The 18719-nt window shown below is 41.6% G+C and overlaps 1 long non-coding RNA gene across 4 annotated transcripts in view; it reads left to right on the forward strand.

Moving 5' to 3' along the window:
• LOC122562731 overlaps positions 1–18306 on the forward strand; it is an 84817-nt gene extending 66511 nt beyond the window's left edge. For 2 of the 4 annotated variants that reach the window (XR_006315400.1, XR_006315399.1), the window contains one exon: positions 7286–7570. This is a non-coding gene — a long non-coding RNA (uncharacterized LOC122562731). Of the gene's footprint in view, positions 1–1581; positions 1989–7285; positions 7571–17885 lie in introns of those variants that run through there. The other 2 variants (XR_006315402.1, XR_006315401.1) reach the window with 2 other exon arrangements.
• Positions 18307–18719: the final 413 nt, after the last annotated feature.

Genomic DNA, 18719 nt, shown 5'->3' on the forward strand with positions numbered 1-18719 from the left:
CCATACCCTTTGATCCCTTTAGCTGTAAGGGCCAGGCCCAGCTCCCACTCAAATATATCGAATGAACTGGCCCCATCAGCTTCCTGTGGGAGAGAATTCCACAGGTTCATAACTCTCTGGGTGAAGAAATTCTTCTTCATTTCAGTCCTGAATGGCTCACCCCTTATTCTTAGACCGTGACCCCCCTAAGCTCTGGACTTCCCCAACATCAGGAACATTCTTCCCACATCTGACATGTCCAGTCCCATCAGGATTTTATATGTTTTAAGAGACGTCTCCCTCATTCTTCTAAATTCCAGTGAATCCCAGAGCCCAGTCGATCCAGTCCTTCCTCGTACGTCAGTCCTGCCATCCCGGGAATCAGTCTGGTGAACCTTCGCTGGACTCCCTCAAAAGCAAGAATGACCTTCCTCAGACTAGGGGACCAAAACTGCACACAGGACTCATGATGTGGCCTCACTAAGGGCCCTGTATAACTGCAGCAAGTCATCGCTACTCCTATAGTCAAATCCTCTCACTATGAAGGCCAGCATGCTATTACCTTTCCTCACTGCCTGCTGTATTTGCATGCCAACCTTCAGCAACTGTTCCACCATGACACCCAGGTCTCATTGCACCTCACCCTTTCTTAAACTGCCACCATTCAGACCATAATCTGCCTTCCTGGCTTTGCCACTAAAGTGGATAACCGCACATTTATCCGCAGTGTATTGCAAGAATTTGTCTGCTCAGCCAGCCTGTTCAAACCATCCTACAGCCTCTGAGCATCCTCCTCACAGCACACACTGCCACCCAGCTTAGTATTGTTTGTACTCATTTAGAATGCATTTACTATATTAATTGCCCATTCACTCAACTCCAAATTAATTATAGTCATTACTTGTGTCAAGACCCTTTTAATGCTAGGAGAAGTGTTATTCACGTCAAACAATTTCTAGCATTAAAAATAAGCTATTAAATGAATGGAATCTTGTCCTTCCTACTTTCTTGGTTTGTTGGTAGCGCTTACTTCTCACTCAGAGGTTTCTGGGTTAAATTTCAGAGTTTAAGCAAAAAAAAATCAAGCTGACAATCCAATGCAATGCGGATGGAGCGCTGCACTGTCAGAGCTATCAAATTATGGATGAAACATTTCAACATTACAACAATGTCCTTCATGACTATAAAGCACTTTGAAACAACGAGTGACCCGAAAATCGGTCACATAAATACAAGTATTTCCTTTCCTTTGAAAATTTCAGGAGAGATCCCAAGTATAAAATTATACCTTTGTTTCAGCAGCTTATTTGACATTGAACTGATTCTTTTTAAAATCAGCTTTGTTCTCAAACCTCCCTGGGTTTGTTTCACAATCCTTAAATTTCAGTGGTTGAGAAGGGTTTTCTCTTGGCCAATTTCTTATACTTTGTGGGCTGAAATTTGAAGGGGCATCTCAAGTGAAAAGGCAGATATTGTTAGGTGTCCATCTACAGTATGAATTGTTCAATCTGTTCCAAAGGTATTGGCCATAAATTACTATAGGAATGAATCTAATGGAGTCTGCCATTAGTTAGTCTTTTCCTTTCCTGTTTGATCTTGAAGATACTTCACATAACGAGTTACTAAATGTGAAAGCTGATACCCACACAGCAAAAGAAACTGGACATTGGCAACATGAATTAACAGGGTGAGTAACTGTCTAGCCCCTGAGGCAAAGAGATTAATAGAGTGTGAAGTTATCAGACCATGAAGGAAATGCAAATTAGATTTGGCGAATTCAATACAAAATCAGGTACAGGAGGAGAAATAGTGAGAGGACAATAAGAAGACTAGATTAAGGTAGAAGAAAGAGAGACAGAGAATTAAAAAAAAATTTTGCATTTCAATTTTAAAATATCGGGTAGCAATTTAATCCTGAAGGAAACATTACATATCATTTTCAGTGCCAGAGCGTTTGATTGCAAGTAATTAACAACTAGCATGTTATTATCTCCGACAGTAACTCTGGGCTTAATTAAATATGCTTAGAAGTTAAATGGCTCCAAAACAGACACATAGAAAGCACTGCCAGAGGAGGTGGAAGCAAACATAATAGCAGCATTCAAGAAGCATCTGGACGAATACATGAATAGGAAAGAAATAGAGGGATACGGATCCTGTAAGTGAAGACAGTTTTAGCATGGAAGGGCAAAATGCGTCAGCTCAGGCTTGGAGGGCCGAAGGGCCTGTTCCTGTGTTGTATTGTTCTTAAGTCAATTCAGTCCAGTTCTAACTTTCTGTGCAACAAAAACAAAAAAAACTGTGGATGCTAAAAATTGAAACAAAAGCAGAAATTACTGGAAGAACTCAGCAGGTTTGGCATTATCTGTGCAGAGACAGCAGACTTTTAGGGTCCAGTGACCCTTCCTCAGAAGGACCCTTCCTGTTTTATTTTCTAACACTCTGTGGCAAGTTTAGATCGCAAACTACACAATTGTAGCAATTTCACACAACACCCTATGCATTTCAATGATGGGTTAGACAGCGTGGTGGCACTTTCATAAAGCTAATGACTGAGTGATATATCCAGAACAGATTTTGGATTTCCCTGCTGAATCACATTCCTGACTCTTGCCTGAATTGCTGCAGCATTTGTACAGAATACATCCTGATTACAATTCACATTACTGCTATTTTGTTAGCAAATTGCAGGTGAATACTCTGGGGAAAAAAAGGAAGGGTATTTCATAATAGCTGTGGGAGGAAAATGAACAAAAGTCCATCATTAATTGCCACTACTCCGTTAATCTCCATGATACTTTGTGCAACAAGTTGCTGTATGTTGGTGGATCTGGTAGTATCCTTGGTCTCAACAGACCTTCCGTCAGTTAATTACTTTTCTAGTGTGAGGGTCTGTTAATATACTGGGAAAGGACTAAACAGGCCGAGGGTCTGATAATACACTGGGAAAGGACTAACCAGGCCAAGGGTCTGATAGTAGACTGGGAAAGGACCAACCAGGCCGAGAGTCTGATAAAAGACTGGGAAAGGGCTAACCAGACTGAGGGTCTGATAAAACACCAGGAAAGGGCTAACCAGGCCGAGGGTCTGACAATACACTGGGAAAGGGCTAACCAGACTGAGGGTCAGATAATACATTGGTGAAAGGGCTAACCAGGCCGAGGGTCTGATAAAACATCAAGGGCTAACAAGGCCGAGGGTCTGACAATACACTGGGAAAGGGCTAACCAGGCGGAGGGACTGATAATACACTGGGAATGGGCTAACCAGGTGGAGGGACTGATAATACACTGGAAAAGGGCCAACCAGGCCGAGGGTCTGATAATACACTGAAAAAGGGCCAACCAGGCGGAGGGTCTGATAATACACTGGAAAAGGGCCAACCAGGTGGAGGGTCTGATATTACACTGGGAAAGGGCTAACCAAGCTGAGGGTCTGACAATACACCGAGAAAGGACTAACCAGGCCGAGGGTCTGAAAATACACTGGGAAAGGGCTAACCAGGCCGAGGGTCTGATAATACACCAAGAAAGAACTAATCAGGCCAAGGATCTGACAATATATCGAGAAAGGACTAACCAAGCCGAGGGTCTGATAATGGCCTGGTTAGCCCTTTCCCAGTGTATTATCAGACCCTTGGCCTGGTTAGCCCTTTCCCAGTGTATTGTCAGACCCTTGGCCTGGTTAGCCCTTTTCCAGTGTATTATCAGACCCTTGGCCTGGTTAGCCCTTTCCCAGTGTAAGGGTCTGACAATACACTGGGAAAGGGCTAACCAGGCCAAGGGTCTGATAATACACTGGGAAAGGGCACTGCTGCCTCACAGCACCAGACACCTGGGTTCGGTTCCCACCTCAGGCGACTCTGTGTGGAGTTTGCACATTCTCCCCATATCTGCGTGGGTTTCCTCCAGGTGCTCCGGCTTCCTCCCACAGTCCAAAAAGTGTGCAGGTTAGGTGATTTGGCCATGCTTCATTGCCTCTAGTGTTAGGTGAAGGGGTTAACTGTAGGGGAATGGGTCCGGGTGGGTTGCGCTTCGGCGGGTCAGTGTGGACTTGTTGGGCTGAAGGGCCTGTTTCCACACTGTAAGTAATCTAATCTAATCTAAATACACCGAGAAAGGACTAACCAGGCCGAGGGTCTTATAATACACTGGAAAAGTGCTATACAGGCGGAGCGTCTGATAATACACTGGGAAAGGACTAAGCAGGACGAGGTTCCGATAATTCACCAGAAAGGGCTAACCAGGCCGAGGTTCTGATAATACACTGGGAAAGGGCTAACCAGGCCGAGGGTCTGACTCCCGATCTTCAGTGGACCTGAAACATCCCTCTCTTGTGCTACTGACCAATCTTATGTGACAATGGAGACAGCAAAACCAGAACTTAATAGTCACACTGCCTGACAGATCAGCCTGGTTAGCCCTTTCCCAGTGTATTATCAGACCCTCAGCTTGTATAGCCCTTTCCCAGCATACTATCAGGCCCTTGACCTGGTTAGCCCTTTCCCAGTGTATTATCTGTCCCTCCACCTGGATTGTAAGGGATTGCCAGGGAGAAATTTTGAATGATTCCCTCCTCGTTCACCCACCTCCTATTGTTTCAGAGAAATAGCTTCAAAAGTGGCTTTTGCATTTTGCCCCATCCGCCACTGTCCAACACTTTCCGGTCCATTCTGGTGGTTACCTGCCTTACTTAATTGAGCAGGTAAGTGCTTCAAGAGGCCTAAGGTGGGGTGTCCTTGTTTGCAATTCCCACACTATTGCTCTCACCTACATCGTGCAGAACAGGATGGAGTGGGTGAGACGGTAGTGGGCTCAGTGCTGAATACATACTCCTGTGCTATCTGCCAGTTTGTTTTCTTGCATTTTCAACTGCATCCCATCATACAATGCTTCCTTACCCCATCTTTCTGTAAACTGACTTAGTGGCTTCAATTGATGTCATAATAAGCAAAATTCTTTAGAATAAGCTGAATACAAGACACTAATTTGAAACCTAATTTGGCCCTATTTCAAAACATAGGCATTTAAGTTTACACATTATGACAAAAATAAACAGAAGAAATGGGAGTAGAAGTAAACCTTTCGGCCTGCTTGCTTACTCTGTCATTCATTACCATCATGGCTGGTCTTTGACCATGCCAACAGCTTTTTATATCCCCTTTCATTCCTGTAGAGTCTGAAGTATCTATCAATCTTAGCCTTGACTGTAACTCTCATTGTTGAGTACAACTCAACCACTGAACATCCATAACCCGCCAGGGTAGAGGATTCTAAGGACTCACAAAGCTTTAAATGGAAACAATTCTTCATTTCAGTTCTAAATGATCAACTGCATCGCCACAGAATAAGCTCCCTCGTTCCAGACTCTCCAGCTGAGGGGAAACAGCCTTTTAGCAACCATTCTGTCAAGCCCCCCCAGAACCTTACATATTTCAATGAGATCATACATGTAATGCGCGCACAAATAGTGATATTGCGACACAAATAAATGTTTTTCTCGGCAGGGTCTCAAACACAAGTTGCAAACTTACCTAAGAAACTTATAAAAACAGAAAGTTTTTGAGGGTTAGCTGAAGCGTAGATTACTAGTTGGGTCACTAGCCATCCTCTAACTACTTAAAGCATATTACTTCTAAAATTGTACTGGGTGTAAAGTTTATTTTAAAAGACTGTAAATTGGCCTTTATTGCTGTTCTTTCCAGAACCCGATCAGATGTATTACAGGGACTGGAAGGAGGTTGTAAAGCAGCACGGCACCAGTGCTAAGTGTTCAGAGTTTCATACTGCTTTCATTCCAAAACAGTGAAGTAATTTAAATAGAAGGGATAAGATAATTTTGTTCAAATCAAAATTACCAAGGCTGATTAAAACAAACTAAGGTTTTCTATAAAATGTCGCAGTTAAAAAGGCGTTCTACGTCTTTCATTTCATGTTCTATCCCTCATAGTTATCAGAGCCACAATTGCTATATTTGTAAAATACTTTTTGGGTCCTTCAGCCATGAACCTCCCATAGCAGGCAATTGCCAGCTAGACAACTGCACGCATGTGAAACTATGAAAGTGCTGAAAGTTTGATGTAAACGTCTGAAAGATTTTAACACAGATCACTCTCTACTTATGAAAATAAACAACACTAGGAATTTTACTCATTTAAAGAGAAAGGGGAAATACTTAGCAGTATTTCCCATTTGTATTATATTAAATGGCCTTCCCATTTATACAAACGCATTTCCCTGCCTTCCAGTAGTAACAAATGTTAGATGTAAGTCTGAGGCCTTACATTATCGTGTCTTCAAAAAAAAATAGCTTTCACAGGCCACCAAAGCTTTTGCTTTGATCAAAGTAATTCAATACCAAGGCTGTGGGTTGCAAATCTAAGTAAAACCCAGATTAAAGGAATTAGCAACACTACATCATGATTAATAAAAATGCCGTGCCTACCACATTGTACAACTCTAGTGACCTGTGCCTGCTGCCAGCTGGAAGTGTAGCTGAGTGAGTCCCTGCATGACATCAGCTCTAACTACTGAACCTTTTACATCCCTTTGCTGCCATATTTATTAGGCACTTTGCCTTATAGTATCAAAGCCCAAAGTAGGCCTTATTTATGCACTGTAACAGCCTTATAAAATATAATTACTTTAATAACCCCCAGTAACAAAGCAGATGTCTTCCTGTTTTTTTTCCTGATTGAGTTCAACAGAGGTTCACCAGTATGGTAATTTAAGAAAGGGAAGAATTGGCCACCATGTTAACTGTATTGTTCAATTCGGTTAAATCTGCACAGACCTACAATACAGACATATTTAGAACAGCAATTTCTGTCTCACTGATAAAATGGCTAATAGGCATTCAGTGAATCCAAGGAAGTTCAAAGGGACAAGTATAAATGTTTTTCAATAATAAATCCTAACTACTCAATCACACATCCACTGCAAACTACCCATAAATGAGGATTTACAGAGCAGTAAACAGGGTTTAGAGACTATGTAAAATTAAATCCTGTGTGATCTTTCAGAACTCTGACCATTTGAAGGCCATGGGTGAAACACAACGACTAAGAACCACTTTGACCTGTCCTGTGACTTTTTTTTTAACCTGCTGCTCATTCTCACTTGCAAAGAGGAGAAAATTAAGCCACTCACCAAAATATTTTATTTTATGCTGTTATTTTATTTGTGTAATTAAAATAAATGAATCCTATTCTGAATTTGTGATCGGCAATAAGCTATCAACTAAAGACAAAAATACTAATAGAGACAAAGTTAAACTGTGTACTTTGTGTATATGCATTTTTTTTTAGGTCTGACGGCAGCATTGGAGAATCAAAGAGGATTCATACGGCTTTTGCATTCATGCAGTTGGAGGCACCGGGTGTTGCAAAGGCCATGGGGCCTAACAACATCCTAGCAATAGTAGCGAAGACTTGTGCTCCAGACCTTGCCAGATCCCTAGCCAAGCTTTACCATATAGCTACAACACTGGCATCTACTCAACAACGTAGATGGGTACACCTTATACACAAAAAGCTGGACAAATCCAACTTGGCCAATTACCACTCCATTAATCAACTTTTGATCATCAGTAAAGTGTCAGAAGGTGTCATTAGCAGTGCTATCAAGCAGTACCTGCTCAGTGAAGCGCTGTTTGGGTTCTGCCAGGGCCACTCAGCTCTTGACCTCATTACAGCCTTGGTTCACACATGGACAAAAGAGCTGAATTCCAGAGATGAGGTGAGAGTGACAACCCTTGAGGTCAAGGCAACATTTGACCTAGTATGGCATCAAGGAGCAGTAGAAAAACTGGATTGCAGATTCACCTGAATTGTGCCAGCACTCAAGAGATAAAATGTTGAAGACAAGTTACATGAATGCAATCATTTGTTTCATAAGGCTGAAGGATGATTTGATCAAAACGAGGTTCAGATTATGTAGGGTAGATACACAGCGGCCAGTTATTTGGAGGGTAAATCCAGAACAAGAAACATAATCTTAAAAGTAGAGCATAGGTGCCAACGTGGACTAGGTTGGAAAGACTACGCATAGAGTCATAGAGTCCTACAGCACAGAGTCAGGGTGGTTTGGCCTAAACTGGTCCATGCCGATGAAAGATTGAACTTTGATGAAGAATGATGATATTATTTTGAACTTATTATTTCTTTATTTTTCATAATTTATTCCTATGAGTTTACACTTTTCTACCTAAATGGCATGAAGGTCTGTAATGCTGGACTTTTTATTTCTTTATTTTTCTAATTTATTCTTAAGAATCTGTACCTTGGTACTGTAAGTGGCGACTTGTAAACTTTTCACTGTACACGTGTGCACATGTGACAATAAAGCTAACTGTAATTCTCCAGATCCTTGAGATTCAATTGGCAAACCGTTGACAAATGAGTGTGTTCTTTTTGAAGCCAGCTCCATCAGCTACAATGGACTGGACACTGGTCATGAGTTTGACTGTCAGTCAATTCCAGTGAAATTTCACTCTTATCTCAACTCTTTAAGGTTTTAAATTAATAGATTACTCCCAGCTTCTTGTCTTCAGGCTGTAGAGACATTTCATGATGCTTTTCCAAGTCCACTAGCACAAACACGTCACAATACCTTCCACGAAGCTCATCATGAGAAAGCGCACGTGATCACGTGACGCTGACATGGCATCCAGTCCTCCGCACACCGTGACACCTAGTGACAGAGATGAGAATCGCATAACAGCAAATCGGAGTTTGCTTTATTAAAAAAAGTCGGCAATTCACAAATCGCGTTACAGACAAATTGTGTTTAATAAACATACATTGTGGGAGAACTACTGTATAACCCCACCCCTCTGAACCCCCAAGACCCCTCATACCTCCCAATCTGTGCATCCTCCCTGGCCCCTTTCACACCCATCCACCAATTTCCAAGGCCCCTAAGCCAACCTACACCCATCTCCCATGGTTCCTCATATCTCATACATCCAAACTGTCACCTTGGTCCTTTATAGCCCTTATATCAATGCAATACTAACTCACATCTTCCACCAAAAATTCTTTGCCCTTCCCTCTTCCTGCCAATTTACCTTTTATCCAGCATTAATATTAATCAAGAGGCATAATGACAGAGATTATTGTTAATCAATTGGTTATGTCCTTTTTGGAAAAAAAACCCTCAAATCTGATACTAACCAAACATCCAATACAGCCAACATATCCCTATGTAAACAAAGGATTACATAAGTCATAGAGTCAGACATTACAGAAACCAACCGTTCAGTTCAACCAGTCCATACCGAACATAATCCCAAACTAAACTAGTCCCACCTGCATGCTCCTGGCCCATATCCATCTAAACTTTTCCTATCCATCCAACTGTTTTTTTAAATGTTATAAGTGCACCCACATCCACCACTTCCTTAGGACGGTCTTTCCGCATGCAGACCACCATCTGTATAAAAAAATTTGCCTCATGGCTTTCTTTAATCTCTCTCCTCTCACCTTAAAAATGTGCCCCCTTGTCTTGAAATCCCCCACCTTCAGAAAAAGACAATTACCAATAACTTTATCTATACCTCTCATTATTTTATAAATTTCTATCAGGTCACTTGTCAACCTCCTAGGCTCCAGTGAAAAATGTGCCAACCTTTCCAGTCTTTCTTTATAACTCAAGCTTTACACACCTGGTAACATCCTGGTAAATCTCTTCTGAACCCTCTCCAGCTTGAGAATATCCTTTCTATAACTGGGCATACAGAACTGTACTCAGTTTTGCAGTAGTCCTACAAAACCTCAACAACTTTATTCCAGAATACATATCCATTCAATAAGCAAGTGGAGTTATCCCTCAATAGGCCCTCCCTTGGGAGATTGATTTTGAGATGCCGGTGTTGGACTGGGGTGTATAAAATTAAAAATCATATAACACCAGGTTATAGTCCAACACTATCACTTGATGAAGGAGCGACGCTCCAAAAGCTCGTATACTTCCAATTAAACCTGTTGGACTATAACCTGGTGTTGTGTGATTTTTAACCTTGGGAGATTGGTAGTTTGGGAAAATCAGTCACGCAGTTCAAATTCTAAAATAGTTTTACATAGCACAAAGTATTCAAGAGTGCCAGACTATCATTGACAACACATTATTTTCTGGAAAATTTTGAGAACTTTGCAAGTCCTAACACATTTATGCACATTTTACACACAAACATAACTCTTCACAATCCGAAAGGATGAGATTAGAAATGGGCATTGTATCTCTCCGAAGGGAAAATATATGCAACCCTCCACCAGCCATCATTCCCATTCATGCCTCACCTATGCAAACTAATGCCCTCTGCCCATCCTATGGGCTATCCTAACCTATGCCAATTTAATGCCTATTCCAATCACCATCCTTCCCCCCACTTCATCAATCATACTAATTAATTGGATGTCCTGAATGCATACAGTTTCAATACCCAAGAACATCAAATCGCCCAGGACAAAGCAGCCACTTGCTTGGCACTCTATGTAGCACCTTCATCATTCAATCTCTCTACCACCAATGTAGAATGGCAGCAGTGCATACCATCTAAGCATTACAACAACTCTCAAATACCCATTACATAGTACCTTCCATACCTGCAAACTTTATCAGCTACAAGGACAAGGGCAGCAGATGCATTGGAACATATCAGTGCAACTTACTCTCTAAGCCAACTTGATCACTACCTTGATCTGGAAATATATCACCATTTCTTCGCTGACATTGTGTCAAAATGCTGGATCTCCCTCCCTTAACCAGGCAGATCAGCATTTTAAGAGCAATTAGGGATGGGCAACAAATATTGGCCTCAACAGAGACACCCAGATACCAAGATTGAATTTTTAAAAATATTTCCTTTTATTATTTAAAGATATATGCGCAGTTATTGATGCAAGCACGGACTGCTGCCTGAATAAGGTTACAATTCTCTCCTGCTGCAGAGCCAGACTGAACTAATTTATGGCTTCAGCTTGGATTCCTCGGGCAATGCTGTACTCATTCTGACAGCAGGTTGCAGATGTGATTCCAAACTTTGGCATAACTGAGTCAGTGCCTGATTTTGTTGTGCTTTTGAGAGAACTGCAGGATACAATGTTTGAACACGGGAGGGTATGGATTTCCACAACCTCCTCAAAAAATGAAAAGGAATCAACCAATTAGAGCAGGGAATAGCTTTGGACTGGCTGAAGGAGAATATAGTGTTGATGTAAGGGACAGAATAAAATATAACCCATTGCTAATCTTTTCCCATTATCATAATTACTCAGGACCAATAGTTCATTAAATGATATTTGAATTTCCAGTCACTTAAGTAAAGAATCTCATTGACAGGTTATCAAGTTTTAAGATTTTTCCATAACAAAATAAATGAAAAACAACATTGCCCATTACAGAAGAGTTCCCCACATCTAACTTTTGAAATAACTGTAAATCTCTCACTGTTGTTTTATTTCAGTTTCTTAAGCAGATACCTTAACCCTTTTGGAACCAAGGTGAAGTTGCTCTCAATTCCTTCTGACTGCTTCCTTTCTCCCTTCCTATCTAATTTCTGAAGGGAATTTCACGTTGAAGGTTACCCTCAAGATTCCTCTTCCTAGTTTACCCAAAGTTATCTCATTTAATTCTTCATGAACTTCTCTCTGTTCAACCACAGTTGTAAGCTCCTACACATATTCTGTGTGGTGAATAATAAATTCAGGGTTTGTGAATTGCAGATGTGGCTTCCTCTTAACTCTCTTCTCCCTCTCCCAGAGCACTGAAGACTCCTATACCTCCTTTACTCTGTAAATCAATACTACAATGGCTTGCTATGACTTCTTCCTGTCTCATAGCCCATCTCTATGCCAATGTGATTCATGTGGTTCATGTATCCAAGCGGAAATGTTAATAACCAAAATCTAAACCCACAGATCAGTTCTCGTTTAGGATTACATAGATAGTTTAAGTGAGAACCATTTATTAAACCTGACATTCTTAACACTTCCCTGAGATCTGAAGAACCAGTATGTAAACTCTTGCCATGATTTACAAGTATAAATATTTTAACTGCCTTATCAGCAAATCAATTCTGGTTGCCTTTTAACATTTAGCTACCAAGCGAGGCAACTCGGGCAGAATTCAGGGCATATCGCATTACCCTCTTCATTCCATTTGACAGGTGTACCTTCAGCAACCTAAACCATCTTCTCTTGGATTCTCTCTCTAAACGTCACCAATTGTCTCTGTCTCTCTATCTCTATCTCTGTCTCTGTCTCTCTCCTTTAAAACCTAACTTTTCTCCACCTGTTCCAATACCCTGTGTGTCTTGGTGTCATATTCTACTTGACAATGCTCCTGTGAAACACCATGGGATGGTTTACTATTTTAAAGGCACTATATAAATGCTGGTTAAGGTTCTCAATGCCAAGTTCTTGTTTGTGAATATTTATCCAAAAACAGGACCTACTGGGCAGCAAAATCTACCTTCACCTTCTTAAAGCTTTTCCCTGGTGCCAGGATCAAGGATGTCTCAGAGAGGGTGCAGAATGTTCTCACGGGGGAGAGGGGCCAGAGGAGGTCATTGTCCACATTGGAACGAACGACATTGGAAGGGAAAACGTTGAGATTCTGAAGGGAGATTACAGAGAGTTAGGGAGAAATTTAAAAAGGAGGTCCTCAAGGGTAGTAATATCTGGATTATTCCCAGTGCTACGAGCTAGTGAGGGCAGGAATAGGAGGATATAGCAGATGAATGCATGGCTGAGGAGCTGGTGTATGGGAGAAGGATTCACATTTTTGGATCATTGGAATCTCTTTTGGGGTAGAAGTGACCTGTACAAGAAGGATGGATTGCACCTAAATTGGAAGGGGACTAATATACTGGCTGGGAAATTTGCTAAAGCTGCTCGGGAGGATTTAAACTAATAAGGTGGGAGGGTGTGGGGGTACCCAGGGAGATAGTGAGGAAAGAGACCGATCTGAGACGGGTACAGCTGAGAACAGAAGTGAGTCAAACAGTCAGGGCAGGCAGGGACAAGATAGGACTAATAAATTAAACTGCATTTATTTCAATGCAAGGGGCCGAACAGGGAAGGCAGATCAACTCAGGGCATGGTTAGGAACATGGGACTGGGATATCATAGCAATTACGGAATGATGGCTCAGGGATGGGCTGGACTGGCAGCTTAATGTTCCAGGATACAAATGTGGCAGGAAGGATAGAAAGGGAGGCAAGAGAGGAGGGGGAGTGGCATTTTTGATAAGGGATAGCATTATAGTTGTGCTGAGGGAGGATATTCCCAGAAATACATCCAGGGAAGTTATTTGGGTGGAACTGAGAAATAAGAAAGGGATGATCACCTTATAGAGATTGGATTATAGACCCCCTAATAGTCAGAAAGAAATTGAGAAACAAACTTGTAAGGAGATCTCAGCTATCTGTAAGAATAATTGGGTAGTTATGGTAGGGGATTTTAACTTTCCAAACATCGACTGGGACTGCCATAGTGTTAAAGGTTTAGATGGAGAGGAATTTGTTAAGTGAGTACAAGACAATTTTCTGATTCAGTATGTGGAAGTACCTACTAGATAAGGTACAAAACTTGACCTACTCTTGGGAAATAAGGCAGGGAAGGTGACTGAGGTGTCAGTGGGGGAGCACTTTGGGGCCAGCGACCATAATGCCATTCATTTTAAAATAGTGATGGAAAGGGATAGACCAGATCTAAAAGTTGAAGTCCTAAATTGGAGAAAGGCCAATTTTGACGGTATTAGGCAAGAATCCTGGGGGGGCGGAATTTGCTAATGCTCTTCAGGAGGCTTTAAACTAACTCAGCAGGGAGATGGGAACCTAAATTGTAGGTCCAGCATCCAGGAGGTTGAGAGCAATGAGGTCAGAAGTGAGGTTTTAAGGTCACAAGAGTGCACAGGCAAGTAGGAAGGTGGTTTGAAGTGTTTTTACTTCAACGCCAGGAGCATCGGGAATAAAGTGGGTGAACTTGCAGCATGGGTTGGTACATGGGTCTTCGACGTTGTGGCCATTTTGGAAACATGGATAGAGCAGGGACAGGAATGGTTATTGCAGGTTCCAGGATTTAAATGTTTCAGTAAAAACAGAGGAGATGGTAACAGATGGAGCAGTGTGACATTGTTAGTCAAGGATGTTACGGTTGCAGAAAGAACATTTGAGAACTCATCTACTGATGTAGTATGGGCTGAGGTTAGAAACAGGAAACTGTAGGCTTCAGAATAGTTCCAGAGATGTAGTGGAAAGGATAGCAAAGATAATTCTTGATAGGAATAAGAATAACAGGGTAGTTGTTATGGGAGACTTTAACTTTCTAAATCATGAGGTTGATTGGAGGTTGGCAAACGTGGTGCCACTGTTTAAGAAGGGTGGTAAGGACAAGCCAGGGAACTATAGACCAGTGAGCCTGACCTCGGTGGTGGGCAAGTTGTTGGAGGGAATCCTGAGGGACAGGATGTACATGTATTTGGAAAGGCAAGGACTGATTCGGGATAGTCAACATGGCTTTGTGTGTGGGAAATCATGTCTTACAAACTTGATTGAGTTGTTTGAAGAAGTAACAAAGAAGATTGATGAGGGCAGAGCAGTAGATGTGATCTGTATGGACTTCAGTAAGGCGTTCGACAATGTTCCCCACGGGAGACTGATTAGCAAGGTTCGATCTCACAGAATAAAGGGAGAACTAGCCATGTGGATACAGAACTGACTCAAAAGTAGAAGACAGAGGGTGGTGGTGGAGTGTTGTTTTTCAGACTTGGAGGCCTGTGACCAGTGGAGTGCCACAAGGATCGGTGCTGGGCCCTCTACTTCTTGTCATTTACATAAATGATTTGGATGCGAGCTTAAGAGGTACAGTTAGTAAGTTTGCAGATGACACCAAAATTGGAGCTGTAGTGGACAATGAAGAGGGTTACCTCCGATTACAACAGAATCTTGACCAGATGGTCCAATGGGCTGAGAAGTGGCAGATGGAGTTTAATTCAGATAAATGCGAGGTGCTGCATTTTGGGAAAGCAAATCTTAACAGGACTTACACACTTAATGGTGTAGGGAGTGTTGCTGAACCAAGAGACCTTGGAGTGCAGGTTCATAGCTCCTTGCAAGTGGAGTTGCAGGTAGATAGGATAGTGAAGGCGGTGTTTGGTATGCTTTCCTTTATTGGTCAGAGTATTGAGTACAGGAGTTGGGAGGTCATGTTGCGGCTGTACAGGACATTGGTTAGGCCACTGTTGGAATATTGCGTGCAATTCTGGCCTCCTTTCTAAAGGAAAGATGTTGTGAAACTTGAAAGTGTTCAGAAAAGATTTACAAGCATGTTGCCAGGGTTGGAGGATTTGAGCTACAGGAAGAGGCTGAACAGACTGGGGCTGTTTTCCCTGGAGTGTTGGAGGCTGAGGGGTGACCTTATAGAGGTTTACAAAATTATGAGGGGCATGGAGAGGATAAATAGACAAAGTCTTTTCTCTGGGGTCGGGGAGTCCAGAACTAGAGGGCATAGGTTTAGTGTGAGAGGGGAAAGATATAAAAGAGACCTAAGAGGAACTTTTTCTTGCAGAGGGTGGTACGTGTGTGGAATGAGCTGCCAGAGGATGTGGTGGAGGCTGGTACAATTGCAACATTTAAGAGGCATTTGGATGGGTATATGAATAGGAAGGATTTGGAGGGATATGGGCAGGTGGGACCAGATTGGGTTGGGATATCTGGACGGCATGGACGGGTTGGACCAAAGGATGTGTTTCCATGCTGTACATCTCTATGACTTTATTTGCATTTCTGCACTTTTATGCTATCACTGAAATGAATGTACCATGACACAATCCAATGGACTTGGCATTTGCAAGAAAGGTACTATATAAAAGTCAAAAGTGTGCTGTTATAGGATCTGATGAATATTTTAAAACACCTAGTTGTTGCCAAATTTAATCTTTTATTACCTAAATTAACTTGTAGACGGGATGCTTTACCACAGGATAGAGATGCATTCCTGGGCCACTGACCTGGTGAGTGAAAAAATGTTCTTCATTTAATCTTTCTAACAAAGTAAATGCACATTTCCATTAGAAATAACATATCTTGCAGGAACTAAGAACTTTACTTGCATGAAAGTTGTGTAAGATATATTTAGTCATGTCTAGTCAAACAAAATGTATGAAAACTTTATCATGATTCATTGCTAAAGGGTCACAGTGCTTGCTTGACTATATGTAAACATTATTCCAAGAATAAATTAGTTGCAAATCTGGCGTAGAATCACACCTATAAAGGCAACAAGCTGAGTCCAAAATGTACCTATAAACCACTCAACTTACTTCAGTCTATGTAGTGATGAAGCCAGTGCCAAAGTAATGTTCCTTTTTAACAACATATTCCATTAGACGAATGTCCATCAATTCATTTGTGTCTATGTGGAACTTTGAGCATTTTTCTTTCCAAATAAAACACAAACAAACAGGACTGAAAGACATCTGCACAACTGCAGACTACATTACAATTTCTAATCTATTATGTCAATCATTGGTATTCTTTGAAAAAATAGGCACTGGTATCTGTGGTGACTTAGAGCAAGGGAGGAGATTCTAGACCCTAGCAGATATATTTAATACGTCACAGGCAAAGTGCCAGACGATGAAAGGATAGTTAATGCGGTTCCTTTGTTCAAAGAGAACAGAAGGCATTGGCCAGGTAAGGACATTTAATCTGATGTCAGTGGAAGGGAAATTATTGGAAAAAATTCTGAAGGACAAGATTAGTCAATATTTGGAAAGGCAGGGATTGATCAAGGATAGTCAGCACATATTTGTTAAGAAGGAGATCCTGTCTGTCTAATTTAATTGAGTTTTTTCTTTAAGAGGTGACTAAATATATTGATGAGGATAGTGCAGTTGATGTGTTTTACAGGGACTTTAGTTAGGGCTTTGACAAGGTCCCACATGGAAGGCTGGCCCAAAAGGTACAAACCAATGGGATCCAAGGCAAGTTAGCAAACAGGATCCAAACAGCCCTTCATCAGGAACCTTCCACCATTACACTTTAACCCCTATTTGGAAGCCTGTGACCAGTGGTTTATCACAGGGATTGGTGCTGGGACTGTTGCTGCTTGTTATTTACATATTCATCAGATTCTGTAACAGCACGCTTTCGACTTTTATGTTGTATCTTCCTTGCAAATGCCAAGTCCATTGGATTGTGTCAGGTTACATTCATTTTAGTGATAGCATAAAAATGCAGACATGCAAATGAAAGGCTTCAAGAAGGTGAAGATGGATTTTGCTGCCCAGTCGTCCTGTTTTCAGATAAATATTCACAAACAGGAACGTGGCATTGAGAACCTTAACCTGCATTTATATAGTGCCTTTAAGAGGTGTAGTCAAGAGTAGATCATGAGAATGTATGCCCAATGGTCAATGTGTTGAAGACCAGAGGACTTAAGTTTAAAGTGCAGAACTAGTAGTTCAGAGGAGATTGAGAAAATAAACCACCAGAGGATGGTAAATTTATGTTAATGCCTGAAAGGATGGTGGAGGCAGGTACCCATGCAACATTTAAGAAACCTCTGGATGAGTATTTAACATACCAGGGAATAACAGGCTATGGAACAAGTGCAGGTAAAGCGGTTGAGAGTAACTTGGTGTTTGTTGGTCAGCATAGACATAGTGGGCCGAAGGGCCTGTTTCTGTGCGGTATGATTTTTAGGTAGCTGTGCATTTTCTTCCAATAAAAAATGCTTCGTATTCAAATTGAAGCGGGAGAGGATTCCATATTGGAGTTTTAGCTGAGATGAATCTGAAAAGCTCTTATTTTTAATAAAATAATAACCTACAAAAAGGTAAACAATACAGAGAGTGACTAGTATTGATCCTTATTTAAGTCTCATCTATCTGCTTTCTCCACAGCAGTAGACAGTTTCACACAGCCTTATGTTTGCAACACTCTGCTTGTGCATCATCAATTATCTGACTTACTGAGTTACCCAGATGACAACTGGCCGGTTGTGCTTATCACTCACCTTGCTTGACAAGCTGCACACACTGCTGTTTGGACATTTTGCCAGGTTTGCAGTCTTCAATAATCTTCACCTTTACGCAGGCCATATTTTGTTCTTTTTCTCGTTCCTGTTATTAAATAAAACTAATATTTTAAGCAATCAGACAATTAGCCCCTACATTGGAGCCCCTGTTCAGCTTTAGTTTTGTATTTACAAAGTGTGTTTATTGTGGAGACACTGACCTGTTGATCAAAACAGGGATTAGGATTTTCCTCACGGGCTTGGAGACACAGGTGTCAAGACCAAATGGAACCCTTGAGTGGGCACTGACTGGATGAACTACTTAACAAAAGTGAGGATTGCAGATGCTGGAGATCGGAGTCGAGATTAGAGTGGCACTGGAAAATCTTAGCAGGTCCAGGCAGCATCCGAGGAGCAGGAAAATCGACTTTTCAGGCAAAAGCCCTTAATCAGGAATGAGGCCTGACCTGGGGGTTGCAGTGAGAAAGAGGTTCACTGAAATCCTTGTAGAGAGAGGAGGAGAATTTCTTCAAGGTGGGCATCTTGCAAGAGGATTCGCAGTAAGGTTAAAATCAACTAGGCAAAAGTGGGTACTGCAGATGCTGGAGATCAGAGTCTAGATTAGAGTGGTGCTGGAAAAGCACAGCAGGTCAGGCAGCATCCGAGGAGCAGGAAAGTCGACATTTCGGGCAAAAGCCTTTCAACAGGAATGAGGCCATCA

Source organism: Chiloscyllium plagiosum, chromosome 25 (assembly GCF_004010195.1).
Source record: "Chiloscyllium plagiosum isolate BGI_BamShark_2017 chromosome 25, ASM401019v2, whole genome shotgun sequence".
In the NCBI taxonomy this organism is placed as follows: domain Eukaryota; kingdom Metazoa; phylum Chordata; class Chondrichthyes; order Orectolobiformes; family Hemiscylliidae; genus Chiloscyllium; species Chiloscyllium plagiosum.